An 8,760-nucleotide genomic window follows, 5' to 3' on the forward strand; every position below is an offset into this window, starting at 1 on the left:
CATATCTTAGGCTCAACTTAATTTCTATATAAAAAAAATAAAAGTTAAGTCAAGGAGCAATTGAACAACAAGCTAACTGAGTAGTTGACAGACCTCTGATTAGATTAATTTCATTTTGTTCAGATATTTTTTTTTTAATCAAGCAATATGGAACCTTTATTTTTAATTTGATTTCTGTACATCTGGAGTATGAGATGTATTCATGGAGTATGAGATGAGAGCAATCCTTTTACAAATGGAACTGATTACTAGAAGAAACAATGACAAAACCAAACTGGGATTTGATGTGAATTCATAGGAGTTTAAGCTTCAAATCCAGCCAAGAAGTTTGTTGCTATCTCTTTCAGCTTTACATCTGACTGTTTTGAGATCTTTCCATCAGCCCTGATGTTGCCCAACAGGGCTTGGTTTTGGCTGATAACATGAGACAAGAAAGCATTTCTTTAACTTTGTGATCTTGCTGGGCTCCAGTTTATCAAGATATCCCCTTAAACTGGCACAAATAACAGCCACTTGTTCTTCAGTAGCCATGGGAGAATACTGTCCTTCCTTCAGCAACTCAGTCAGATGCACACCACAGCTCAAGAGTTGTTGAGTGGCAGCCTCCATATCAGAACCAAACTGAGCAAAAGCAGCAACCTCACCATACTGAGCCAATTCCAGCTTTATGTACCTGCCACCTGCTTCATGGCCCTGGTTTGGCAGCAGACACAACACGGACACAGACAAACCAATGTTAATGGCAGGGCAGATACTTTGTAGAACAATTCTGTTTCCAACAAGGTCAGTGATAGAAATGATATTCATTGGGATGTAAGCAGACATGTCACCAGCTTGTGTTTCCATGACTGGTAAAGCAGTGAAGGAGCCACCACCAAAAGAATCATTCATTTTTGGTTTCTCTCTCTAGCAGATGGGAGTATAGGTAGAACACATCACCAGGATAGGCGTCATGACAACTGGGGTTGACAGAGGAACAGAGGCATCTGAAGATAAGCCTGTTTGAATAAGTCATCATAGATGATCAAAGCAAGTTTGCCATTATTCCTAAAATATTCTCACGTAGAATAGCCAGAATAAGGAGCCAGGTACTGAAGTGGGGCAGCATCAAAAGCAGTAGCTGAAACCACAATGGTGTACTTCATGGCATCTGCATCTGTAAGTCTCTTCACCAACTGTGCAGCAGTGGATCTCTTCTGACCAATAGTAACGTAGATACAATATAGCTTCTTTTCATCAGATCCTTCATTGAAACGGTTCTGCGTAATGATTGTGTCAATAGCCATTGATGCCTTGCCAGTCTGTCAGTCACCAATAATTAGCTCACACTGACCACAATGAATCGGCACCAAGCTATCCACAGCCTTAATGCCAGTCTGTATTGGTTCCTGCACAAAGATTTGAAGAATGATACTGGGGGCTTTCAGGCCAACTCACCTACAGGTCTTGGAACCAATTGGACCCTTTCCATTGATGGCATTTCCAAGGGCATCTATGACATGACCCAACAGTTCCTCACCAACCGGAATATCAACAATGGCTCCTGTTCACTTCACAATAACTCCTTCCTTAATTAATTTATCATTTCCAAACATGACAACACCGACATTATCAGGTTCTAAGTTCAGAGACATAACCTTTAAGCTCGAAGAAAACTCTACCATTTCTTCTGCTTGAACATTCCTCAGTCCGTGTAGTCAGGCAATATCATCACCAACACTTAAGACACTCCCAGTTTCTTCAAGGTCAACAGAGGTATGAGTTCCAGGAATATGCTCTTCAAGACTAGAGGACATCTCGGCAGTGCCACTCTTATGAAGACAAGTGCTGGAGGCATAGATGTTCCTTGCAGCAATGAAAGATGAGCCCAGAGTATTTTGGGAGTTCAGCTTGGCCCGCCGAGGGAGGACACTTGTCACAACCACACAGGCAGCGTCTTTGCAGCTTCTCCTTGGGGTGGTTCCCCTTGCAGCTGCAGCCTACAGACTGACTGTGTTCGGGATTTTTTAAAGCTAAAATTTCCAACCCATACATGTATTTCAGACTTGAATACTTTCAGACACCCTCACATAGCTGATAGAATCGAGCCTATAAGAGATGAAAACAAGCACTTTGGTGGAGTATGGGGTTGGGTGGTGTAGTTCCAGAGCACTAGCTCTGCCAATTCTTAGCTGGAGATTTAAGGAGATCAATTTAACCTCTCTGTGCCTCAGTTCCTCTGCTTAACATGAAAGGTGAGCACTCCGATGATTAGAATGACAGTTACATTTAGAATTTAAGGTTATTTTCCTATTCAAAAAAGTATTTTTTTGAGCGCTCATAGTGCACCAGGTGCTGCTCTAATGTTCAGATGGAGTCACTCTCCACGAGGAGTGAATGAGAAGTATATGAGCCTGTCTTCTTGAACACAACATTGAATCCACACTCAGGTAGGAACAAAATGTTTGAAGAAAAATAAAGTAAGTGATGGAGATAGGGAGTGAAAGGAGCCTTTGTTTCAGATAGATGGTCATGGGAGTCCTCTTTAAGGAGATAACATATGAATTGGAGACATTCAGTCAAACCCTGTGTACCTAACATTTCCAGAGGACAGGAAGTGTATAAAGAATGGAAGTAGTGAGAGGAGTATTATGGCAGCACAACACAGATGGGACACAGATGTTTCCAGATCTCCATGCCATTTCCTTGACTCTCCAGGCTGGTTTTGTTCTCAGTGCTTAGGAGATAAAACATTGCAGAATCCCATTTGGTGTCCATACTCTCCTCAAGAAATGTGTTAGAAAATTATAGAATTACCAACCTGTGCAAAGGAAGTTTTTTTGTTTTGTTTTTTTTTTTGAAGTTCACTTGATGCAAATTCAAGTCTATGAATTTACAGTAAATGCCAATTGAAGTTTGCAGTAAATTATCATGGAAGATATAATGTAAGGGACAATAAGACTGAAAAAGACACAAAGTGATGATCTAATTTACCTCTACCATGCAGTGTTGTAGTAGTTAAAATGTCATCAACCCTATTTTATAGATGACACCCAAGGTTACACTGATAATAAGTGAAGACGGTGAGTCATGATCCTTGCCTCACCCCAATACACAGCCTTTGACCTTTCAACTTAGCCATTTTTCAAAACATATACTTTGGTTTTATATACAGACTTTAAAATGACTGAACATTATTATGAATGCGGGTCACTTACCCATAGAAACAACCAGGATAAGGTTCCCTGATGAAAATCACACAATGCTTCAGTTAATAAGTGCTTGTGTAAGAGCTCCAGCCAATGAATGAACAGAGATGACAGAGATACAGGAAGAAAGAGCTGAGGTCCTCAGAGAGAAGGAAAGTAGAACAACAAAGTCACACATAAATATCCAGAGTATGTTCCTCTCCTCAGGTCCTCAGAGAGCAAAGAAGAGAAGGAAAGTAGAACAACAAAATTCACACATAAATAAATATCCAGAGTATGTTTCTCCCTGTAAAGAAATTTCTGGCATTGAACACTTTACATTTCTTCTTTCAGCTCCTGAACTGTACCTCTTGATGAGCTTTAGTGTGGGAAAAATGGAGAGGTTAGAATTTACATTAGAGATAGAGGAGAAAGGGTGATGAGTGGCTCCTAACCCTGGCTGGACATTAGATTCATCCAGGGAATTCTGAAAAACTCAAATGCCTGGGCAACAACCCGGACCAATTACTTCAGGATTTCTGGGGTGAGTCCACAGCATCAGTATTTTTAAAATACCCCTGTGTCTTTCCATTTTGCACCTATGTTTGAGAACAACTGGATAAACAGAAGGAAAACAAAAAATATGAAAAGAGGGGAAAGGCTTGGACTGGTGGAATGAATAGCCTTGTATTTTAAGGCTTAGGGAGTTTTAAAGATTGAAAGAATGCAATGGTAAAGAGAAAAGATTGAAGAGAAACTCTGTCATTCATAGGAATGATTTTGAGAATCAGAGAGAAAAGAATTTTAAGGTATCTTGCTCTGCAGTAATGACATATTCCTTTTCCTAAACCCAAACAGCTCAGCAGTTTTTTTAAGAATCTAAGTAAAAATCAAAGTTCTGAAAGATTGATTTAAAAAAAAAATTCATACCATGTAAAGGACCTTAGGGCCTTGCTTATTTTGGAGTTACAAAAATGTGAAGGTGTGAATAAAAATGAACTAAAAATAGTTTTATAAGGGCCCATTGGTTTTCTGATTATTTGAGAAGAAATAATTAGGAATAATAATAATGATAATCATGAATAGCATTATTAAACAAGGATCATATGCCAATGTTCTTCGATTAAATGTATTCACTTATGTAATCGTTCCAATCATGTGAGGTGGGGTACTATCATTATTTCTATTTTCAAATGAGAAAATGAAGCAAAGAGAGATTAAAGAAATGTCTCCAGGTTATACAGTTAGAAAGTGGTAGAGCCTAAATTCAAGTCTAGACAGTTTTATTATTCCCAGGAACTACTTTTAATCCCCAAGTTCTGCTATCACAAAGAAAGAGAACCATGATAATTCAGAGAGAGAGTATTACTGGAGAGTGCAGAGATGACATTTAGAAAAAAGAAGGTCAGAGTACTGAAAGGGATTGGGTTTGAAGAGTGAGAGCAGCAGTAGGGCAAAAATAACCCTCGAATGGAGAATGGCAATACAATGGAAGACTTCTGACAATGGCAGAATCTCAATGGTTTATAAATCAGGATGAATTCCTTAACCAAACAAAGAAACTGAAAGTTGCTTATGCCTCTATCATGAGTCATTAATTTCATCAATTTCAGATAATGAAAACAGTGACCTTGGATCAAAGGTGTTCAGGAATTTAAAAAGAGAATACAAAATATAACATATTAAAGAAAGTAAGAGTGAGAGAAAAGTTTGGAGAATCACAATGACCTTTTTATTAAAATGAGTATCACTGCAGTGATATTGCAGATAAAACTAGATAAATATATCCTAAATTTCTGCATTACAGTTTTATCTATCGTTCACGGGAATAGGAACCTGGAAATTTATCAGCTGTTACTCAGAAGTTTATTTGATATTTTTAAAAAGAACGAAGATGCTTAAGTTATTGGTCACACTTAGGTTATTAAGAAAAAGAAGATAAATGTTTTATGACATTCTTAATATCATTTATAACATAATTAAAAGCATGCATTATGTTGAGTTTCCTTTGAAATTGACTTAGGCCTCATGTTGTTTACATTGGATAAAATCTCTAAATAAAATAAATGAAAAATATTCATGTATATAATGAGCAATGAAAAATAAATAATGAAGTAAATTCTCTCTAATGACTCATGATTTAGGTTACATTGTTTGCAAACTTAAATGACTGATAGTTCTCTTTCTGATCTAAAATGCTATCGGCTCATGTTGCTTTATCGGTATCTTTTACCTATATTATACACAACTCAAAATATCACGAGCTATAGATAAACAAAACACAAGTCAATAAATGATCAGATGCCTTCTTATTTATGTATTTATTTTTTGTTTTCTTTGTTTAAATTTTTTATATTAGTTTCGGGTGTACAAAATAAAATGGTTAGACATTGAGACCACTCACAAAGTGATAACCCCTTTCCAAGACTACTACCCCTCTAACATCATATATAGCTATTACTATACCGTTGACTATATTCCCTATGCATTGCCCTTTACATCCTGTGAGTATATATATATATATAATTATACACATTTTTTTAATTAAAGTTTATTGGGATGACAATTGTTAGTAAAGCTACGTAGATTTCAGGTATACAATTCTGTATTACATCATCTATAAATCACATTGTGTGTTTACCACCCAGAGTCAATTCTCCTTCCATCACCATATATTTGATCCCCTTTACCCTCACCTACCTCCCCCTTCCCCCCTTACCCTCTGGTAACCACTAAACTATTGTCTGTATCTATGAGTATTTGTTTCTCATTTGTTTGTCTTGTTCTTTTGTTGTTTTTGGTTCATATACCACATATGAGTGAAATCATATGGTTCTCTGCTTTTTCTGTCTGATTTATTTCGCTTAGCATTATAATCTCAAGATCCATCCCTGTTGTCACAAATGGTCCTATTTCCTCTTTTCTTACCGCCAAATAGTATTCCATTGTGTATATATACCACAACTGCTTTATCCATTCATCTATCGAAGGACATTTTGGTTGTTTCCATGTCTTGGCCACCGTAAACAAAGCTGCAATGAACATTGCAGCACACTTGTCTTTATGGATAAATGTTTTCAGATTTTTTGAGTAGATACCCAGGAGAGGGATTGCTGGGTCATATGGTAATTCTATTCGTAATTTTTTGAGGAACCTCCTCACTGCCTTCCATAGCAGCTGCACCAGTCTGCATTCCCACCAACAGTGTATGAGGGTTCCTTTCTCTCCACAGCCTCTCCAACACTTGCTACTATTTGTCTTGTTGATGATAGCCATTCTGACTGGGGTGAGGCGATATCTCATTGTGGTTTTAATTTGCATTTCTCTGATAATTAGTGACGTTGAGCATTTTTTCATATGTCTATTTACCATTTGTATGTCCTCTTTGGAGAAATGTCTCTTCAGGTCCTCTGCCCATTTTTCAATTGGGTTGTTTGTTTTTTTGTTGTTGAGTTGCATGAGTTCCTTGTATATTTTGGATATTAGCCCTTTATCGGAGGCACTATTTACAAAAATATTTACAAAAATATTTACAAAAATACTATGTTGAAAAGTAGAGGTCATAGGGGATAACCCTGTCATGTTCCTGAACGTAGAGCAAAGGGCTTCAGTTTTTCATCATTAATTATGAGATTAGCTGACGGTTTGTCATATATGGCCTTTATTATGTTAAGGTGTTTTCCTTCTATACCTATTTTATGAAGTGTTTTAATCATAAATGAATGTTGTATCTTGTCAAATGCTTTTTCTGCATCAATTGATATAATCATATGATTTTTGTCCTTTATTTTGTTTATGTGATGTATCACATTGATGGATTTGCGTATGTTGAACCATCCTTGTGCCTCTGGGATGAACCCCACTTGGTCGTGATGAATAATCTTTTTAATGCATTGTTGCATTTGATTTGCTAGTATATTGTTTAGGATTTTTGCATCTGTATTCATCAGAGATATTGGTCTGTAGTTTTCTTTTTTTGTGTTGTCCTTACCAGGTTTTGGTATCAGGGTAATGTTGGCCTCATAAAATGAGTTATGGAGTACTGTCTCTTCTTCAATTTTTTGGAACGGTTTGAGCAGGATTGGTATTAGATCCTCTTTGAAGGTTTGGTAGAATTCACTATTTGCTTTTGGGAAGGTTTTGGATGACTGATTCAATTTCATTACTGGTGATCGACCTGTTAAGGTTTTCCAGTTCTTCATGGTTCAGCCTAGGAAGGCTATATGTTTCTAGAATTTGTCCATTTCTTCTAGATTATTGAATTTGGTGGCATATAGTCCTTCACAGTATTCTTGGATGATGCTTTGTATTTCTGTGGCGTCCGTGATAACTTCCCCTTTTTCATTTCTGATTTTGTTTATTAGTGTCTTCTCTCTTTTTATCTCAGTGAGTTTAGCCAAGGGTTTTGTCAATTTTGTTAATCTTGTCATTTTTGTCAATTTTGTTCATCTTTTCAAAGAACCATCTCTTTGTCACATTAATTTTTTCTGTTGTCTTTTTGTTCTCTATTTCATTTAGTTCTTCTCTGATTTTTATTATTTCCTTTCTTCTGCTGACCTTGGGTTTCATTTGTTCTTCTCTTTCTAGTTCTTTAAGGTGTAACGTGAGGTTACCTATTTGGGATTTTTCTTGTTTCTTGAGATCGGCCTATAATGATATAAATTTCACTCTTAAAACTGCTTTCGCTGCATCCCAAAAATTTTGGTAGGATGTATTTTCATTCTCATTTGTTTCTATGTATCTTTTGATCTCTCCTCTAATTTCTTCTGTGACCCAGTCGTTTTTTAAGAGTATGTTGTTTAATCTCAAAATATTTGTGGTTTTAATTGCTTTCTTTTTGCAGTTGATATCCAATTTCAAAGCATTGTGATCAGAGAATATCATTGGCATGATTTCAATCTTAAATTTGCTAAGGCTAGTTTTATGTTCCAATATATGGTCTATACTTGAGAATGTTCCCTGTACCCTAGGAAAAAAATGTATAGTCTGATGTTTTAGGATTAAGTGCTCTATAAATGTCAATTACGTCCATTTTATCAAATGTCATTTAGGGCTGCTATTTCATTAATTATTTTCTGTTTGGATGATCCAGGCATAGCTGTCAATGATGCACTTGGGTCCCCTAGAATAAATGTCTTTTGGTCAATTTCTCCTATTAGTTCTGTTAGTGGTTGCTGGTACATTTCGGTGCTCCCTGATTGGTGGCATAAATATTGATGACTGTTACATTTTCTTGTTGTATAGTCAACTTTACCATTATGAAATGTCCATCTTTGTCTCTTGTTACATCTTATATCATTATGGCTACACATGATTTTCTCTGGATACCATTTGCTTGGAGTGTCAATTTCCACCCTTTCAGTTTGAGTCTATGCTTGTCCTTGTAGCTGAGATGTGTCTCTTGGAGACAGCATATGGTTAGGTTTAGTTTTTGATCCAATCTGCTACTCTGTGACTTTTTATTGGTGAGTTCAGTCCATTTACATTAATGGTGATTATTGATATATGAGGATTTCCTATCATTCTATATTTAAAATTCTGGTAAGACTGTGTCTCCATTGTTTCTTTGCATTTTTGTTGTTGTCTATTATTT

The 8,760-nt window shown here is 36.5% G+C and overlaps 1 pseudogene; it reads right to left on the bottom strand.

Annotated features, from left to right (window-relative positions):
• Positions 1-302: 302 nt before the first annotated feature.
• On the bottom strand, positions 303-1,811 carry LOC117015224 (ATP synthase subunit alpha, mitochondrial-like; annotated as a pseudogene).
• Positions 1,812-8,760: the final 6,949 nt, after the last annotated feature.

This window comes from Rhinolophus ferrumequinum, chromosome 22 (genome assembly GCF_004115265.2).
Source record: "Rhinolophus ferrumequinum isolate MPI-CBG mRhiFer1 chromosome 22, mRhiFer1_v1.p, whole genome shotgun sequence".
NCBI classification, from domain to species: domain Eukaryota; kingdom Metazoa; phylum Chordata; class Mammalia; order Chiroptera; family Rhinolophidae; genus Rhinolophus; species Rhinolophus ferrumequinum.